The 17,397-nt window shown below is 41.9% G+C and overlaps 18 pseudogenes; all 18 read right to left on the bottom strand.

The window, feature by feature from the left end:
• Positions 1-363: 363 nt before the first annotated feature.
• LOC137114571 (5S ribosomal RNA) lies at positions 364-482 on the bottom strand (annotated as a pseudogene).
• An 853-nt stretch (positions 483-1,335) lies between these two features.
• LOC137114521 (5S ribosomal RNA) lies at positions 1,336-1,454 on the bottom strand (annotated as a pseudogene).
• Positions 1,455-2,310: 856 nt separating this feature from the next.
• LOC137115189 (5S ribosomal RNA) lies at positions 2,311-2,429 on the bottom strand (annotated as a pseudogene).
• Positions 2,430-3,282: 853 nt separating this feature from the next.
• LOC137114570 (5S ribosomal RNA) lies at positions 3,283-3,401 on the bottom strand (annotated as a pseudogene).
• An 853-nt stretch (positions 3,402-4,254) lies between these two features.
• Positions 4,255-4,373, bottom strand: LOC137114520 (5S ribosomal RNA; annotated as a pseudogene).
• An 857-nt stretch (positions 4,374-5,230) lies between these two features.
• LOC137114789 (5S ribosomal RNA) lies at positions 5,231-5,349 on the bottom strand (annotated as a pseudogene).
• An 853-nt stretch (positions 5,350-6,202) lies between these two features.
• On the bottom strand, positions 6,203-6,321 carry LOC137114770 (5S ribosomal RNA; annotated as a pseudogene).
• Positions 6,322-7,174: 853 nt separating this feature from the next.
• LOC137115106 (5S ribosomal RNA) lies at positions 7,175-7,293 on the bottom strand (annotated as a pseudogene).
• An 856-nt stretch (positions 7,294-8,149) lies between these two features.
• On the bottom strand, positions 8,150-8,268 carry LOC137115188 (5S ribosomal RNA; annotated as a pseudogene).
• Positions 8,269-9,121: 853 nt separating this feature from the next.
• On the bottom strand, positions 9,122-9,240 carry LOC137115105 (5S ribosomal RNA; annotated as a pseudogene).
• Positions 9,241-10,096: 856 nt separating this feature from the next.
• LOC137115187 (5S ribosomal RNA) lies at positions 10,097-10,215 on the bottom strand (annotated as a pseudogene).
• Positions 10,216-11,068: 853 nt separating this feature from the next.
• On the bottom strand, positions 11,069-11,187 carry LOC137114568 (5S ribosomal RNA; annotated as a pseudogene).
• Positions 11,188-12,040: 853 nt separating this feature from the next.
• Positions 12,041-12,159, bottom strand: LOC137114519 (5S ribosomal RNA; annotated as a pseudogene).
• Positions 12,160-13,012: 853 nt separating this feature from the next.
• Positions 13,013-13,131, bottom strand: LOC137115104 (5S ribosomal RNA; annotated as a pseudogene).
• An 857-nt stretch (positions 13,132-13,988) lies between these two features.
• On the bottom strand, positions 13,989-14,107 carry LOC137114788 (5S ribosomal RNA; annotated as a pseudogene).
• An 853-nt stretch (positions 14,108-14,960) lies between these two features.
• Positions 14,961-15,079, bottom strand: LOC137114769 (5S ribosomal RNA; annotated as a pseudogene).
• Positions 15,080-15,932: 853 nt separating this feature from the next.
• Positions 15,933-16,051, bottom strand: LOC137115103 (5S ribosomal RNA; annotated as a pseudogene).
• Positions 16,052-16,908: 857 nt separating this feature from the next.
• LOC137114723 (5S ribosomal RNA) lies at positions 16,909-17,027 on the bottom strand (annotated as a pseudogene).
• Positions 17,028-17,397: the final 370 nt, after the last annotated feature.

Raw genomic sequence — 17,397 nt, 5'->3', positions numbered from 1 at the left:
AAATGCTAAATAAGGTTTGGAAACCAAGAACAGCAAACAGGTGCTGATGCCAGAAAGAGCCTCGCTTGCTGTTGGGAACCGTACTTTTAAAACTCCAGGAAGTGTAGGATGGACCAATCAGCTTCCTGTACTGCCCCCCAATCCGGCCAATCAGGCAGGGCACCTATAAGAACAAGAAAATAAAAACAACACATATGGCCAGGACCGTAACATGGTCTACTAGTAATGAAGCACGATGGTTGGCAAACCAATAAAGTAGCAAAACAGCAATGAAAGAACAAAATTTGATGAAAATATAGAACAATTTCTATGAATAAATAGGCAGTAACACCAGCTTGTGCTGCCCGTAAACCCAAGCAAAAAAGCTTACAGCACCTGGTATTCCCAGGCGGTCTTCCTACCAAGTACTAACCAGGCCCGGTTCTATTTGGCTGCCGAGATCGGACGAGATCGGGCGCTTAGAGAGCGGTGTGGCCGTAAGCTGCATTTGACATCATCAACAGCTCTTAAAAACGCTGGAGAAGCAGAATGCATGACACTTGCTAAGAAGAAGATAAATGTGGCAAAGTACAAAGTACTATAACTGTACTGGTCTTTTACGCCCCTGTCTAGGGGGTCAGGGTGCAACATACAAAGATAAATTAGCATGTTCCCTCTCCGATCCCCAAACCAAAATCCAGGATCGAGATGTTCCAACAGAATGATATTTATTTTAAACGAAAGAAAGTGACAAACAAAAAATGACACAACTCAGGGCGAACCAAGGCCAACATAATAAACAAAATAAGCCATTTCCCACAGAAAGTGCTAGCTAGCCTGATAGAAATAAACAAACCAAAAGACAGTCGCTAACCCTAACTCCCTAATGTGAAAACGGTCCAAAGAAAATGGCAGTTCACCCCTACAGATTTAATACTATTTACAAAATATACAATTTATAACAAAACCACGTCACAAAACCTAACAATTCAAAAATGCTAAATACGGTTTGGAAACCAAGAACAGCAAACAGGTGCTGATGCCAGAAAGAGCCTCGCTTGCTGTTGGGAACCGTACTTTTAAAACTCCAGGAAGTGTAGGATGGACCAATCAGCTTCCTGTACTGCCCCCCAATCCGGCCAATCAGGCAGGGCACCTATAAGAACAAGAAAATAAAAACAACACATATGGCCAGGACCGTAACATGGTCTACTAGTAATGAAGCACGATGGTTGGCAAACCAATAAAGTAGCAAAACAGCAATGAAAGAACAAAATTCGATGAAAATATAGAACAATTTCTATGAATAAATAGGCAGTAACACCAGCTTGTGCTGCCCGTAAACCCAAGCAAAAAAGCTTACAGCACCTGGTATTCCCAGGCGGTCTTCCTACCAAGTACTAACCAGGCCCGGCTCTATTTGGCTGCCGAGATCGGACGAGATCGGGCGCTTAGAGAGCGGTGGGGCCGTAAGCTGCATTTGACATCATCAACAGCTCTTAAAAACGCTGGAGAAGCAGAATGCATGACACTTGCTAAGAAGAAGATAAATGTGGCAAAGTACAAAGTACTATAACTGTACTGGTCTGTTACGCCCCTGTCTAGGGGGTCAGGGTGCAACATACAAAGATAAATTAGGATGTTCCCTCTCCGGTCTCCAAACCATAATCCAGGATCGAGATGTTCCAACAGAATGATATTTATTTTAAACGAAAGAAAGTGTCAAACAAAACATGACACTACAACTCAGGGCGAACCAAGGCCAACATAATAAACAAAATAAGCCATTTCCCACAGAAAGTGCTAGCTAGCCTGATAGAAATAAACAAACCAAAAGACAGTCGCTAACCCTAACTCCCTAATGTGAAAACGGTCCAAAGAAAATGGCAGTTCACCCCTACAGATTTAATACTATTTACAAAATATACAATTTATAACAAAACCACGTCACAAAACCTAACAATTCAAAAATGCTAAATAAGGTTTGGAAACCAAGAACAGCAAACAGGTGCTGATGCCAGAAAGAGCCTCGCTTGCTGTTGGGAACCGTACTTTTAAAACTCCAGGAAGTGTAGGATGGACCAATCAGCTTCCTGTACTGCCCCCCAATCCGGCCAATCAGGCAGGGCACCTATAAGAACAAGAAAATAAAAACAACACATATGGCCAGGACCGTAACATGGTCTACTAGTAATGAAGCACGATGGTTGGCAAACCAATAAAGTAGCAAAACAGCAATGAAAGAACAAAATTTGATGAAAATATAGAACAATTTCTATGAATAAATAGGCAGTAACACCAGCTTGTGCTGCCCGTAAACCCAAGCAAAAAAGCTTACAGCACCTGGTATTCCCAGGCGGTCTTCCTACCAAGTACTAACCAGGCCCGGCTCTATTTGGCTGCCGAGATCGGACGAGATCGGGCGCTTAGAGAGCGGTTTGGCCGTAAGCTGCATTTGACATCATCAACAGCTCTTAAAAACGCTAGAGAAGCAGAATGCATGACACTTACTAAGAAGAAGATAAATGTGGCAAAGTACAAAGTACTATAACTGTACTGGTCTGTTACGCCCCTGTCTAGGGGGTCAGGGTGCAACATACAAAGATAAATTAGCATATTCCCTCTCCGATCCCCAAACCAAAATCCAGGATCGAGATGTTCCAACAGAATGATATTTATTTTAAACGAAAGAAAGTGACAAACAAAAAATGACACAACTCATGGCGAACCAAGGCCAACATAATAAACAAAATAAGCCATTTCCCACAGAAAGTGCTAGCTAGCCTGATAGAAATAAACAAACCAAAAGACAGTCGCTAACCCTAACTCCCTAATGTGAAAACGGTCCAAAGAAAATGGCAGTTCACCCCTACAGATTTAATACTATTTACAAAATATACAATTTATAACAAAACCACGTCACAAAACCTAACAATTCAAAAATGCTAAATAAGGTTTGGAAACCAAGAACAGCAAACAGGTGCTGATGCCAGAAAGAGCCTCGCTTGCTGTTGGGAACCGTACTTTTAAAACTCCAGGAAGTGTAGGATGGACCAATCAGCTTCCTGTACTGCCCCCCAATCCGGCCAATCAGGCAGGGCACCTATAAGAACAAGAAAATAAAAACAACACATATGGCCAGGACCGTAACATGGTCTACTAGTAATGAAGCACGATGGTTGGCAAACCAATAAAGTAGCAAAACAGCAATGAAAGAACAAAATTTGATGAAAATATAGAACAATTTCTATGAATAAATAGGCAGTAACACCAGCTTGTGCTGCCCGTAAACCCAAGCAAAAAAGCTTACAGCACCTGGTATTCCCAGGCGGTCTTCCTACCAAGTACTAACCAGGCCCGGTTCTATTTGGCTGCCGAGATCGGACGAGATCGGGCGCTTAGAGAGCGGTGTGGCCGTAAGCTGCATTTGACATCATCAACAGCTCTTAAAAACGCTGGAGAAGCAGAATGCATGACACTTGCTAAGAAGAAGATAAATGTGGCAAAGTACAAAGTACTATAACTGTACTGGTCTTTTACGCCCCTGTCTAGGGGGTCAGGGTGCAACATACAAAGATAAATTAGCATGTTCCCTCTCCGATCCCCAAACCAAAATCCAGGATCGAGATGTTCCAACAGAATGATATTTATTTTAAACGAAAGAAAGTGACAAACAAAAAATGACACAACTCAGGGCGAACCAAGGCCAACATAATAAACAAAATAAGCCATTTCCCACAGAAAGTGCTAGCTAGCCTGATAGAAATAAACAAACCAAAAGACAGTCGCTAACCCTAACTCCCTAATGTGAAAACGGTCCAAAGAAAATGGCAGTTCACCCCTACAGATTTAATACTATTTACAAAATATACAATTTATAACAAAACCACGTCACAAAACCTAACAATTCAAAAATGCTAAATACGGTTTGGAAACCAAGAACAGCAAACAGGTGCTGATGCCAGAAAGAGCCTCGCTTGCTGTTGGGAACCGTACTTTTAAAACTCCAGGAAGTGTAGGATGGACCAATCAGCTTCCTGTACTGCCCCCCAATCCGGCCAATCAGGCAGGGCACCTATAAGAACAAGAAAATAAAAACAACACATATGGCCAGGACCGTAACATGGTCTACTAGTAATGAAGCACGATGGTTGGCAAACCAATAAAGTAGCAAAACAGCAATGAAAGAACAAAATTCGATGAAAATATAGAACAATTTCTATGAATAAATAGGCAGTAACACCAGCTTGTGCTGCCCGTAAACCCAAGCAAAAAAGCTTACAGCACCTGGTATTCCCAGGCGGTCTTCCTACCAAGTACTAACCAGGCCCGGCTCTATTTGGCTGCCGAGATCGGACGAGATCGGGCGCTTAGAGAGCGGTGGGGCCGTAAGCTGCATTTGACATCATCAACAGCTCTTAAAAACGCTGGAGAAGCAGAATGCATGACACTTGCTAAGAAGAAGATAAATGTGGCAAAGTACAAAGTACTATAACTGTACTGGTCTGTTACGCCCCTGTCTAGGGGGTCAGGGTGAAACAGACAAAGATAAATTTGGATGTTCCCTCTCCGATCCTCAAACCAAAATCCAGGATTGAGATGTTCCAACAGAATGATATTTATTTTAAACGAAAGAAAGTGTCAAACAAAACATGACTCTACAACTCAGGGCGAACCAAGGCCAACATAATAAACAAAATAAGCCATTTCCCACCGAAAGTGTTAGCTAGCCTGATAGAAATAAACAAACCAAAAGATAGTCGCTAACCCTAACTCCCTAATGTGAAAACACTCCAAAGAAAATGGCAGTTCACCCCTACAGATTTAATACTATTTACAAAATATACAATTTATAAACAAATCCACGGCACAAAACCTAACAATTCAAAAATGCTAAATAAGGTTTGGAAACCAAGAAAAGCAAACAGGTGCTGATGCCAGAAAGAGCCTCGCTAGCTGTTGGGAACCGTACTTTTAAAACTCCAGGAAGTGTAGGATGGACCAATCAGCTTCCTGTACTGCCCCCCAATCCGGCCAATCAGGCAGGGCACCTATAAGAACAAGAAAATAAAAACAACACATATGGCCAGGACTGTAACATGGTCTACTAGTAATGAAGCACGATGGTTGGCAAACCAATAAAGTAGCAAAACAGCAATGAAAGAACAAAATTTGATGAAAATATAGAACAATTTCTATGAATAAATAGGCAGTAACACCAGCTTGTGCTGCCCGTAAACCCAAGCAAAGAAGCTTACAGCACGTGGTATTCCCAGGCGGTCTTCCTACCAAGTACTAACAAGGCCCGGCCATATTTGACTGCTGAGATCGGACGGGATCGGGCGCTTAGAGAGCAGTGTGGCCGTAAGCTGCATTTGACATCATCAACAGCTCTTAAAAACGCTGGAGAAGCAGAATGCATGACACTTGCTAAGAAGAAGATAAATGTGGCAAAGTACAAAGTACTATAACTGTACTGGTCTGTTACGCCCCTGTCTAGGGGGTCAGGGTGCAACATACAAAGATAAATTAGCATGTTCCCTCTCCGATCCCCAAACCAAAATCCAGGATCGAGATGTTCCAACAGAATGATATTTATTTTAAACGAAAGAAAGTGACAAACAAAAAATGACACAACTCATGGCGAACCAAGGCCAACATAATAAACAAAATAAGCCATTTCCCACAGAAAGTGCTAGCTAGCCTGATAGAAATAAACAAACCAAAAGACAGTCGCTAACCCTAACTCCCTAATGTGAAAACGGTCCAAAGAAAATGGCAGTTCACCCCTACAGATTTAATACTATTTACAAAATATACAATTTATAACAAAACCACGTCACAAAACCTAACAATTCAAAAATGCTAAATAAGGTTTGGAAACCAAGAACAGCAAACAGGTGCTGATGCCAGAAAGAGCCTCGCTTGCTGTTGGGAACCGTACTTTTAAAACTCCAGGAAGTGTAGGATGGACCAATCAGCTTCCTGTACTGCCCCCCAATCCGGCCAATCAGGCAGGGCACCTATAAGAACAAGAAAATAAAAACAACACATATGGCCAGGACCGTAACATGGTCTACTAGTAATGAAGCACGATGGTTGGCAAACCAATAAAGTAGCAAAACAGCAATGAAAGAACAAAATTTGATGAAAATATAGAACAATTTCTATGAATAAATAGGCAGTAACACCAGCTTGTGCTGCCCGTAAACCTAAGCAAAAAAGCTTACAGCACCTGGTATTCCCAGGCGGTCTTCCTACCAAGTTCTAACCAGGCTCGGCTCTATTTGGCTGCCGAGATCGGACGAGATCGAGCGCTTAGAGAGCGGTGGGGCCGTAAGCTGCATTTGACATCATCAACAGCTCTTAAAAACGCTGGAGAAGCAGAATGCATGACACTTGCTAAGAAGAAGATAAATGTGGCAAAGTACAAAGTACTATAACTGTACTGGTCTGTTACGCCCCTGTCTAGGGGGTCAGGGTGCAACATACAAAGATAAATTAGCATGTTCCCTCTCCGATCCCCAAACCAAAATCCAGGATCGAGATGTTCCAACAGAATTATATTTATTTTAAACGAAAGAAAGTGACAAACAAAAAATGACACAACTCATGGCGAACCAAGGCCAACATAATAAACAAAATAAGCCATTTCCCACAGAAAGTGCTAGCTAGCCTGATAGAAATAAACAAACCAAAAGACAGTCGCTAACCCTAACTCCCTAATGTGAAAACGGTCCAAAGAAAATGGCAGTTCACCCCTACAGATTTAATACTATTTACAAAATATACAATTTATAACAAAACCACGTCACAAAACCTAACAATTCAAAAATGCTAAATAAGGTTTGGAAACCAAGAACAGCAAACAGGTGCTGATGCCAGAAAGAGCCTCGCTTGCTGTTGGGAACCGTACTTTTAAAACTCCAGGAAGTGTAGGATGGACCAATCAGCTTCCTGTACTGCCCCCCAATCTGGCCAATCAGGCAGGGCACCTATAAGAACAAGAAAATAAAAACAACACATATGGCCAGGACCGTAACATGGTCTACTAGTAATGAAGCACGATGGTTGGCAAACCAATAAAGTAGCAAAACAGCAATGAAAGAACAAAATTTGATGAAAATATAGAACAATTTCTATGAATAAATAGGCAGTAACACCAGCTTGTGCTGCCCGTAAACCCAAGCAAAAAAGCTTACAGCACCTGGTATTCCCAGGCGGTCTTCCTACCAAGTACTAACCAGGCCCGGCTCTATTTGGCTGCCGAGATCGGACGAGATCGGGCGCTTAGAGAGCGGTGTGGCCGTAAGCTGCATTTGACATCATCAACAGCTCTTAAAAACGCTGGAGAAGCAGAATGCATGACACTTGCTAAGAAGAAGATAAATGTGGCAAAGTACAAAGTACTATAACTGTACTGGTCTGTTACGCCCCTGTCTAGGGGGTCAGGGTGCAACATACAAAGATAAATTAGGATGTTCCCTCTCCGGTCTCCAAACCATAATCCAGGATCGAGATGTTCCAACAGAATGATATTTATTTTAAACGAAAGAAAGTGTCAAACAAAACATGACACTACAACTCAGGGCGAACCAAGGCCAACATAATAAACAAAATAAGCCATTTCCCACAGAAAGTGCTAGCTAGCCTGATAGAAATAAACAAACCAAAAGACAGTCGCTAACCCTAACTCCCTAATGTGAAAACGGTCCAAAGAAAATGGCAGTTCACCCCTACAGATTTAATACTATTTACAAAATATACAATTTATAACAAAACCACGTCACAAAACCTAACAATTCAAAAATGCTAAATAAGGTTTGGAAACCAAGAACAGCAAACAGGTGCTGATGCCAGAAAGAGCCTCGCTTGCTGTTGGGAACCGTACTTTTAAAACTCCAGGAAGTGTAGGATGGACCAATCAGCTTCCTGTACTGCCCCCCAATCCGGCCAATCAGGCAGGGCACCTATAAGAACAAGAAAATAAAAACAACACATATGGCCAGGACCGTAACGTGGTCTACTAGTAATGAAGCACGATGGTTGGCAAACCAATAAAGTAGCAAAACAGCAATGAAAGAACAAAATTTGATGAAAATATAGAACAATTTCTATGAATAAATAGGCAGTAACACCAGCTTGTGCTGCCCGTAAACCCAAGCAAAAAAGCTTACAGCACCTGGTATTCCCAGGCGGTCTTCCTACCAAGTACTAACCAGGCCCGGCTCTATTTGGCTGCCGAGATCGGACGAGATCGGGCGCTTAGAGAGCGGTTTGGCCGTAAGCTGCATTTGACATCATCAACAGCTCTTAAAAACGCTAGAGAAGCAGAATGCATGACACTTACTAAGAAGAAGATAAATGTGGCAAAGTACAAAGTACTATAACTGTACTGGTCTGTTACGCCCCTGTCTAGGGGGTCAGGGTGCAACATACAAAGATAAATTAGCATGTTCCCTCTCCGATCCCCAAACCAAAATCCAGGATCGAGATGTTCCAACAGAATGATATTTATTTTAAACGAAAGAAAGTGACAAACAAAAAATGACACAACTCATGGCGAACCAAGGCCAACATAATAAACAAAATAAGCCATTTCCCACAGAAAGTGCTAGCTAGCCTGATAGAAATAAACAAACCAAAAGACAGTCGCTAACCCTAACTCCCTAATGTGAAAACGGTCCAAAGAAAATGGCAGTTCACCCCTACAGATTTAATACTATTTACAAAATATACAATTTATAACAAAACCACGTCACAAAACCTAACAATTCAAAAATGCTAAATAAGGTTTGGAAACCAAGAACAGCAAACAGGTGCTGATGCCAGAAAGAGCCTCGCTTGCTGTTGGGAACCGTACTTTTAAAACTCCAGGAAGTGTAGGATGGACCAATCAGCTTCCTGTACTGCCCCCCAATCTGGCCAATCAGGCAGGGCACCTATAAGAACAAGAAAATAAAAACAACACATATGGCCAGGACCGTAACATGGTCTACTAGTAATGAAGCACGATGGTTGGCAAACCAATAAAGTAGCAAAACAGCAATGAAAGAACAAAATTTGATGAAAATATAGAACAATTTCTATGAATAAATAGGCAGTAACACCAGCTTGTGCTGCCCGTAAACCCAAGCAAAAAAGCTTACAGCACCTGGTATTCCCAGGCGGTCTTCCTACCAAGTACTAACCAGGCCCGGCTCTATTTGGCTGCCGAGATCGGACGAGATCGGGCGCTTAGAGAGCGGTGTGGCCGTAAGCTGCATTTGACATCATCAACAGCTCTTAAAAACGCTGGAGAAGCAGAATGCATGACACTTGCTAAGAAGAAGATAAATGTGGCAAAGTACAAAGTACTATAACTGTACTGGTCTGTTACGCCCCTGTCTAGGGGGTCAGGGTGCAACATACAAAGATAAATTAGGATGTTCCCTCTCCGGTCTCCAAACCATAATCCAGGATCGAGATGTTCCAACAGAATGATATTTATTTTAAACGAAAGAAAGTGTCAAACAAAACATGACACTACAACTCAGGGCGAACCAAGGCCAACATAATAAACAAAATAAGCCATTTCCCACAGAAAGTGCTAGCTAGCCTGATAGAAATAAACAAACCAAAAGACAGTCGCTAACCCTAACTCCCTAATGTGAAAACGGTCCAAAGAAAATGGCAGTTCACCCCTACAGATTTAATACTATTTACAAAATATACAATTTATAACAAAACCACGTCACAAAACCTAACAATTCAAAAATGCTAAATAAGGTTTGGAAACCAAGAACAGCAAACAGGTGCTGATGCCAGAAAGAGCCTCGCTTGCTGTTGGGAACCGTACTTTTAAAACTCCAGGAAGTGTAGGATGGACCAATCAGCTTCCTGTACTGCCCCCCAATCCGGCCAATCAGGCAGGGCACCTATAAGAACAAGAAAATAAAAACAACACATATGGCCAGGACCGTAACATGGTCTACTAGTAATGAAGCACGATGGTTGGCAAACCAATAAAGTAGCAAAACAGCAATGAAAGAACAAAATTTGATGAAAATATAGAACAATTTCTATGAATAAATAGGCAGTAACACCAGCTTGTGCTGCCCGTAAACCCAAGCAAAAAAGCTTACAGCACCTGGTATTCCCAGGCGGTCTTCCTACCAAGTACTAACCAGGCCCGGCTCTATTTGGCTGCCGAGATCGGACGAGATCGGGCGCTTAGAGAGCGGTTTGGCCGTAAGCTGCATTTGACATCATCAACAGCTCTTAAAAACGCTAGAGAAGCAGAATGCATGACACTTACTAAGAAGAAGATAAATGTGGCAAAGTACAAAGTACTATAACTGTACTGGTCTGTTACGCCCCTGTCTAGGGGGTCAGGGTGCAACATACAAAGATAAATTAGCATATTCCCTCTCCGATCCCCAAACCAAAATCCAGGATCGAGATGTTCCAACAGAATGATATTTATTTTAAACGAAAGAAAGTGACAAACAAAAAATGACACAACTCATGGCGAACCAAGGCCAACATAATAAACAAAATAAGCCATTTCCCACAGAAAGTGCTAGCTAGCCTGATAGAAATAAACAAACCAAAAGACAGTCGCTAACCCTAACTCCCTAATGTGAAAACGGTCCAAAGAAAATGGCAGTTCACCCCTACAGATTTAATACTATTTACAAAATATACAATTTATAACAAAACCACGTCACAAAACCTAACAATTCAAAAATGCTAAATAAGGTTTGGAAACCAAGAACAGCAAACAGGTGCTGATGCCAGAAAGAGCCTCGCTTGCTGTTGGGAACCGTACTTTTAAAACTCCAGGAAGTGTAGGATGGACCAATCAGCTTCCTGTACTGCCCCCCAATCCGGCCAATCAGGCAGGGCACCTATAAGAACAAGAAAATAAAAACAACACATATGGCCAGGACCGTAACATGGTCTACTAGTAATGAAGCACGATGGTTGGCAAACCAATAAAGTAGCAAAACAGCAATGAAAGAACAAAATTTGATGAAAATATAGAACAATTTCTATGAATAAATAGGCAGTAACACCAGCTTGTGCTGCCCGTAAACCCAAGCAAAAAAGCTTACAGCACCTGGTATTCCCAGGCGGTCTTCCTACCAAGTACTAACCAGGCCCGGTTCTATTTGGCTGCCGAGATCGGACGAGATCGGGCGCTTAGAGAGCGGTGTGGCCGTAAGCTGCATTTGACATCATCAACAGCTCTTAAAAACGCTGGAGAAGCAGAATGCATGACACTTGCTAAGAAGAAGATAAATGTGGCAAAGTACAAAGTACTATAACTGTACTGGTCTTTTACGCCCCTGTCTAGGGGGTCAGGGTGCAACATACAAAGATAAATTAGCATGTTCCCTCTCCGATCCCCAAACCAAAATCCAGGATCGAGATGTTCCAACAGAATGATATTTATTTTAAACGAAAGAAAGTGACAAACAAAAAATGACACAACTCAGGGCGAACCAAGGCCAACATAATAAACAAAATAAGCCATTTCCCACAGAAAGTGCTAGCTAGCCTGATAGAAATAAACAAACCAAAAGACAGTCGCTAACCCTAACTCCCTAATGTGAAAACGGTCCAAAGAAAATGGCAGTTCACCCCTACAGATTTAATACTATTTACAAAATATACAATTTATAACAAAACCACGTCACAAAACCTAACAATTCAAAAATGCTAAATACGGTTTGGAAACCAAGAACAGCAAACAGGTGCTGATGCCAGAAAGAGCCTCGCTTGCTGTTGGGAACCGTACTTTTAAAACTCCAGGAAGTGTAGGATGGACCAATCAGCTTCCTGTACTGCCCCCCAATCCGGCCAATCAGGCAGGGCACCTATAAGAACAAGAAAATAAAAACAACACATATGGCCAGGACCGTAACATGGTCTACTAGTAATGAAGCACGATGGTTGGCAAACCAATAAAGTAGCAAAACAGCAATGAAAGAACAAAATTTGATGAAAATATAGAACAATTTCTATGAATAAATAGGCAGTAACACCAGCTTGTGCTGCCCGTAAACCCAAGCAAAAAAGCTTACAGCACCTGGTATTCCCAGGCGGTCTTCCTACCAAGTACTAACCAGGCCCGGCTCTATTTGGCTGCCGAGATCGGACGAGATCGGGCGCTTAGAGAGCGGTGGGGCCGTAAGCTGCATTTGACATCATCAACAGCTCTTAAAAACGCTGGAGAAGCAGAATGCATGACACTTGCTAAGAAGAAGATAAATGTGGCAAAGTACAAAGTACTATAACTGTACTGGTCTGTTACGCCCCTGTCTAGGGGGTCAGGGTGCAACATACAAAGATAAATTAGCATGTTCCCTCTCCGATCCCCAAACCAAAATCCAGGATCGAGATGTTCCAACAGAATGATATTTATTTTAAACGAAAGAAAGTGACAAACAAAAAATGACACAACTCATGGCGAACCAAGGCCAACATAATAAACAAAATAAGCCATTTCCCACAGAAAGTGCTAGCTAGCCTGATAGAAATAAACAAACCAAAAGACAGTCGCTAACCCTAACTCCCTAATGTGAAAACGGTCCAAAGAAAATGGCAGTTCACCCCTACAGATTTAATACTATTTACAAAATATACAATTTATAACAAAACCACGTCACAAAACCTAACAATTCAAAAATGCTAAATAAGGTTTGGAAACCAAGAACAGCAAACAGGTGCTGATGCCAGAAAGAGCCTCGCTTGCTGTTAGGAACCGTACTTTTAAAACTCCAGGAAGTGTAGGATGGACCAATCAGCTTCCTGTACTGCCCCCCAATCCGGCCAATCAGGCAGGGCACCTATAAGAACAAGAAAATAAAAACAACACATATGGCCAGGACCGTAACATGGTCTACTAGTAATGAAGCACGATGGTTGGCAAACCAATAAAGTAGCAAAACAGCAATGAAAGAACAAAATTTGATGAAAATATAGAACAATTTCTATGAATAAATAGGCAGTAACACCAGCTTGTGCTGCCCGTAAACCCAAGCAAAAAAGCTTACAGCACCTGGTATTCCCAGGCGGTCTTCCTACCAAGTACTAACCAGGCCCGGCTCTATTTGGCTGCCGAGATCGGACGAGATCGGGCGCTTAGAGAGCGGTGTGGCCGTAAGCTGCATTTGACATCATCAACAGCTCTTAAAAACGCTGGAGAAGCAGAATGCATGACACTTGCTAAGAAGAAGATAAATATGGCAAAGTACAAAGTACTATAACTGTACTGGTCTGTTACGCCCCTGTCTAGGGGGTCAGGGTGAAACAGACAAAGATAAATTTGGATGTTCCCTCTCCGATCCTCAAACCAAAATCCAGGATTGAGATGTTCCAACAGAATGATATTTATTTTAAACGAAAGAAAGTGTCAAACAAAACATGACTCTACAACTCAGGGCGAACCAAGGCCAACATAATAAACAAAATAAGCCATTTCCCACCGAAAGTGTTAGCTAGCCTGATAGAAATAAACAAACCAAAAGATAGTCGCTAACCCTAACTCCCTAATGTGAAAACACTCCAAAGAAAATGGCAGTTCACCCCTACAGATTTAATACTATTTACAAAATATACAATTTATAAACAAATCCACGGCACAAAACCTAACAATTCAAAAATGCTAAATAAGGTTTGGAAACCAAGAAAAGCAAACAGGTGCTGATGCCAGAAAGAGCCTCGCTAGCTGTTGGGAACCGTACTTTTAAAACTCCAGGAAGTGTAGGATGGACCAATCAGCTTCCTGTACTGCCCCCCAATCCGGCCAATCAGGCAGGGCACCTATAAGAACAAGAAAATAAAAACAACACATATGGCCAGGACTGTAACATGGTCTACTAGTAATGAAGCACGATGGTTGGCAAACCAATAAAGTAGCAAAACAGCAATGAAAGAACAAAATTTGATGAAAATATAGAACAATTTCTATGAATAAATAGGCAGTAACACCAGCTTGTGCTGCCCGTAAACCCAAGCAAAGAAGCTTACAGCACGTGGTATTCCCAGGCGGTCTTCCTACCAAGTACTAACAAGGCCCGGCCATATTTGACTGCTGAGATCGGACGGGATCGGGCGCTTAGAGAGCAGTGTGGCCGTAAGCTGCATTTGACATCATCAACAGCTCTTAAAAACGCTGGAGAAGCAGAATGCATGACACTTGCTAAGAAGAAGATAAATGTGGCAAAGTACAAAGTACTATAACTGTACTGGTCTGTTACGCCCCTGTCTAGGGGGTCAGGGTGCAACATACAAAGATAAATTAGCATGTTCCCTCTCCGATCCCCAAACCAAAATCCAGGATCGAGATGTTCCAACAGAATGATATTTATTTTAAACGAAAGAAAGTGACAAACAAAAAATGACACAACTCATGGCGAACCAAGGCCAACATAATAAACAAAATAAGCCATTTCCCACAGAAAGTGCTAGCTAGCCTGATAGAAATAAACAAACCAAAAGACAGTCGCTAACCCTAACTCCCTAATGTGAAAACGGTCCAAAGAAAATGGCAGTTCACCCCTACAGATTTAATACTATTTACAAAATATACAATTTATAACAAAACCACGTCACAAAACCTAACAATTCAAAAATGCTAAATAAGGTTTGGAAACCAAGAACAGCAAACAGGTGCTGATGCCAGAAAGAGCCTCGCTTGCTGTTGGGAACCGTACTTTTAAAACTCCAGGAAGTGTAGGATGGACCAATCAGCTTCCTGTACTGCCCCCCAATCCGGCCAATCAGGCAGGGCACCTATAAGAACAAGAAAATAAAAACAACACATATGGCCAGGACCGTAACATGGTCTACTAGTAATGAAGCACGATGGTTGGCAAACCAATAAAGTAGCAAAACAGCAATGAAAGAACAAAATTTGATGAAAATATAGAACAATTTCTATGAATAAATAGGCAGTAACACCAGCTTGTGCTGCCCGTAAACCTAAGCAAAAAAGCTTACAGCACCTGGTATTCCCAGGCGGTCTTCCTACCAAGTTCTAACCAGGCTCGGCTCTATTTGGCTGCCGAGATCGGACGAGATCGAGCGCTTAGAGAGCGGTGGGGCCGTAAGCTGCATTTGACATCATCAACAGCTCTTAAAAACGCTGGAGAAGCAGAATGCATGACACTTGCTAAGAAGAAGATAAATGTGGCAAAGTACAAAGTACTATAACTGTACTGGTCTGTTACGCCCCTGTCTAGGGGGTCAGGGTGCAACATACAAAGATAAATTAGCATGTTCCCTCTCCGATCCCCAAACCAAAATCCAGGATCGAGATGTTCCAACAGAATGATATTTATTTTAAACGAAAGAAAGTGACAAACAAAAAATGACACAACTCATGGCGAACCAAGGCCAACATAATAAACAAAATAAGCCATTTCCCACAGAAAGTGCTAGCTAGCCTGATAGAAATAAACAAACCAAAAGACAGTCGCTAACCCTAACTCCCTAATGTGAAAACGGTCCAAAGAAAATGGCAGTTCACCCCTACAGATTTAATACTATTTACAAAATATACAATTTATAACAAAACCACGTCACAAAACCTAACAATTCAAAAATGCTAAATAAGGTTTGGAAACCAAGAACAGCAAACAGGTGCTGATGCCAGAAAGAGCCTCGCTTGCTGTTGGGAACCGTACTTTTAAAACTCCAGGAAGTGTAGGATGGACCAATCAGCTTCCTGTACTGCCCCCCAATCTGGCCAATCAGGCAGGGCACCTATAAGAACAAGAAAATAAAAACAACACATATGGCCAGGACCGTAACATGGTCTACTAGTAATGAAGCACGATGGTTGGCAAACCAATAAAGTAGCAAAACAGCAATGAAAGAACAAAATTTGATGAAAATATAGAACAATTTCTATGAATAAATAGGCAGTAACACCAGCTTGTGCTGCCCGTAAACCCAAGCAAAAAAGCTTACAGCACCTGGTATTCCCAGGCGGTCTTCCTACCAAGTACTAACCAGGCCCGGCTCTATTTGGCTGCCGAGATCGGACGAGATCGGGCGCTTAGAGAGCGGTGTGGCCGTAAGCTGCATTTGACATCATCAACAGCTCTTAAAAACGCTGGAGAAGCAGAATGCATGACACTTGCTAAGAAGAAGATAAATATGGCAAAGTACAAAGTACTATAACTGTACTGGTCTGTTACGCCCCTGTCTAGGGGGTCAGGGTGAAACAGACAAAGATAAATTTGGATGTTCCCTCTCCGATCCTCAAACCATAATCCAGGATCGAGATGTTCCAACAGAATGATATTTATTTTAAACGAAAGAAAGTGTCAAACAAAACATGACTCTACAACTCAGGGCGAACCAAGGCCAACATAATAAACAAAATAAGCCATTTCCCACCGAAAGTGTTAGCTAGCCTGATAGAAATAAACAAACCAAAAGATAGTCGCTAACCCTAACTCCCTAATGTGAAAACACTCCAAAGAAAATGGCAGTTCACCCCTACAGATTTAATACTATTTACAAAATATACAATTTATAAACAAATCCACGGCACAAACCCTAACAATTCAAAAATGCTAAATAAGGTTTGGAAACCAAGAAAAGCAAACAGGTGCTGATGCCAGAAAGAGCCTCGCTAGCTGTTGGGAACCGTACTTTTAAAACTCCAGGAAGTGTAGGATGGACCAATCAGCTTCCTGTACTGCCCCCCAATCCGGCCAATCAGGCAGGGCACCTATAAGAACAAGAAAATAAAAACAACACATATGGCCAGGACTGTAACATGGTCTACTAGTAATGAAGCACGATGGTTGGCAAACCAATAAAGTAGCAAAACAGCAATGAAAGAACAAAATTTGATGAAAATATAGAACAATTTCTATGAATAAATAGGCAGTAACACCAGCTTGTGCTGCCCGTAAACCCAAGCAAAGAAGCTTACAGCACCTGGTATTCCCAGGCGGTCTTCCTACCAAGTACTAACAAGGCCCGGCCATATTTGGCTGCTGAGATCGGACGGGATCGGGTGCTTAGAGAGCAGTGTGGCCGTAAGCTGCATTTGACATCATCAACAGCTCTTAAAAACGCTGGAGAAGCAGAATGCATGACACTTGCTAAGAAGAAGATAAATGTGGCAAAGTACAAAGTACTATAACTGTACTGGTCTGTTACGCCCCTGTCTAGGGGGTCAGGGTGCAACATACAAAGATAAATTAGCATGTTCCCTCTCCGATCCCCAAACCAAAATCCAGGATCGAGATGTTCCAACAGAATGATATTTATTTTAAACGAAAGAAAGTGTCAAACAAAACATGACACTACAACTCAGGGCGAACCAAGGCCAACATAATAAACAAAATAAGCCATTTCCCACAGAAAGTGCTAGCTAGCCTGATAGAAATAAACAAACCAAAAGACAGTCGC

The sequence above is a fragment of the Channa argus genome, unplaced genomic scaffold (assembly GCF_033026475.1).
Source record: "Channa argus isolate prfri unplaced genomic scaffold, Channa argus male v1.0 Contig020, whole genome shotgun sequence".
Classification (NCBI taxonomy): Eukaryota; Metazoa; Chordata; class Actinopteri; order Anabantiformes; family Channidae; genus Channa; species Channa argus.
The sequence above is the reverse complement of the archived record's forward strand: the minus strand, read 5'-3'. Positions and strand labels throughout refer to the sequence as shown.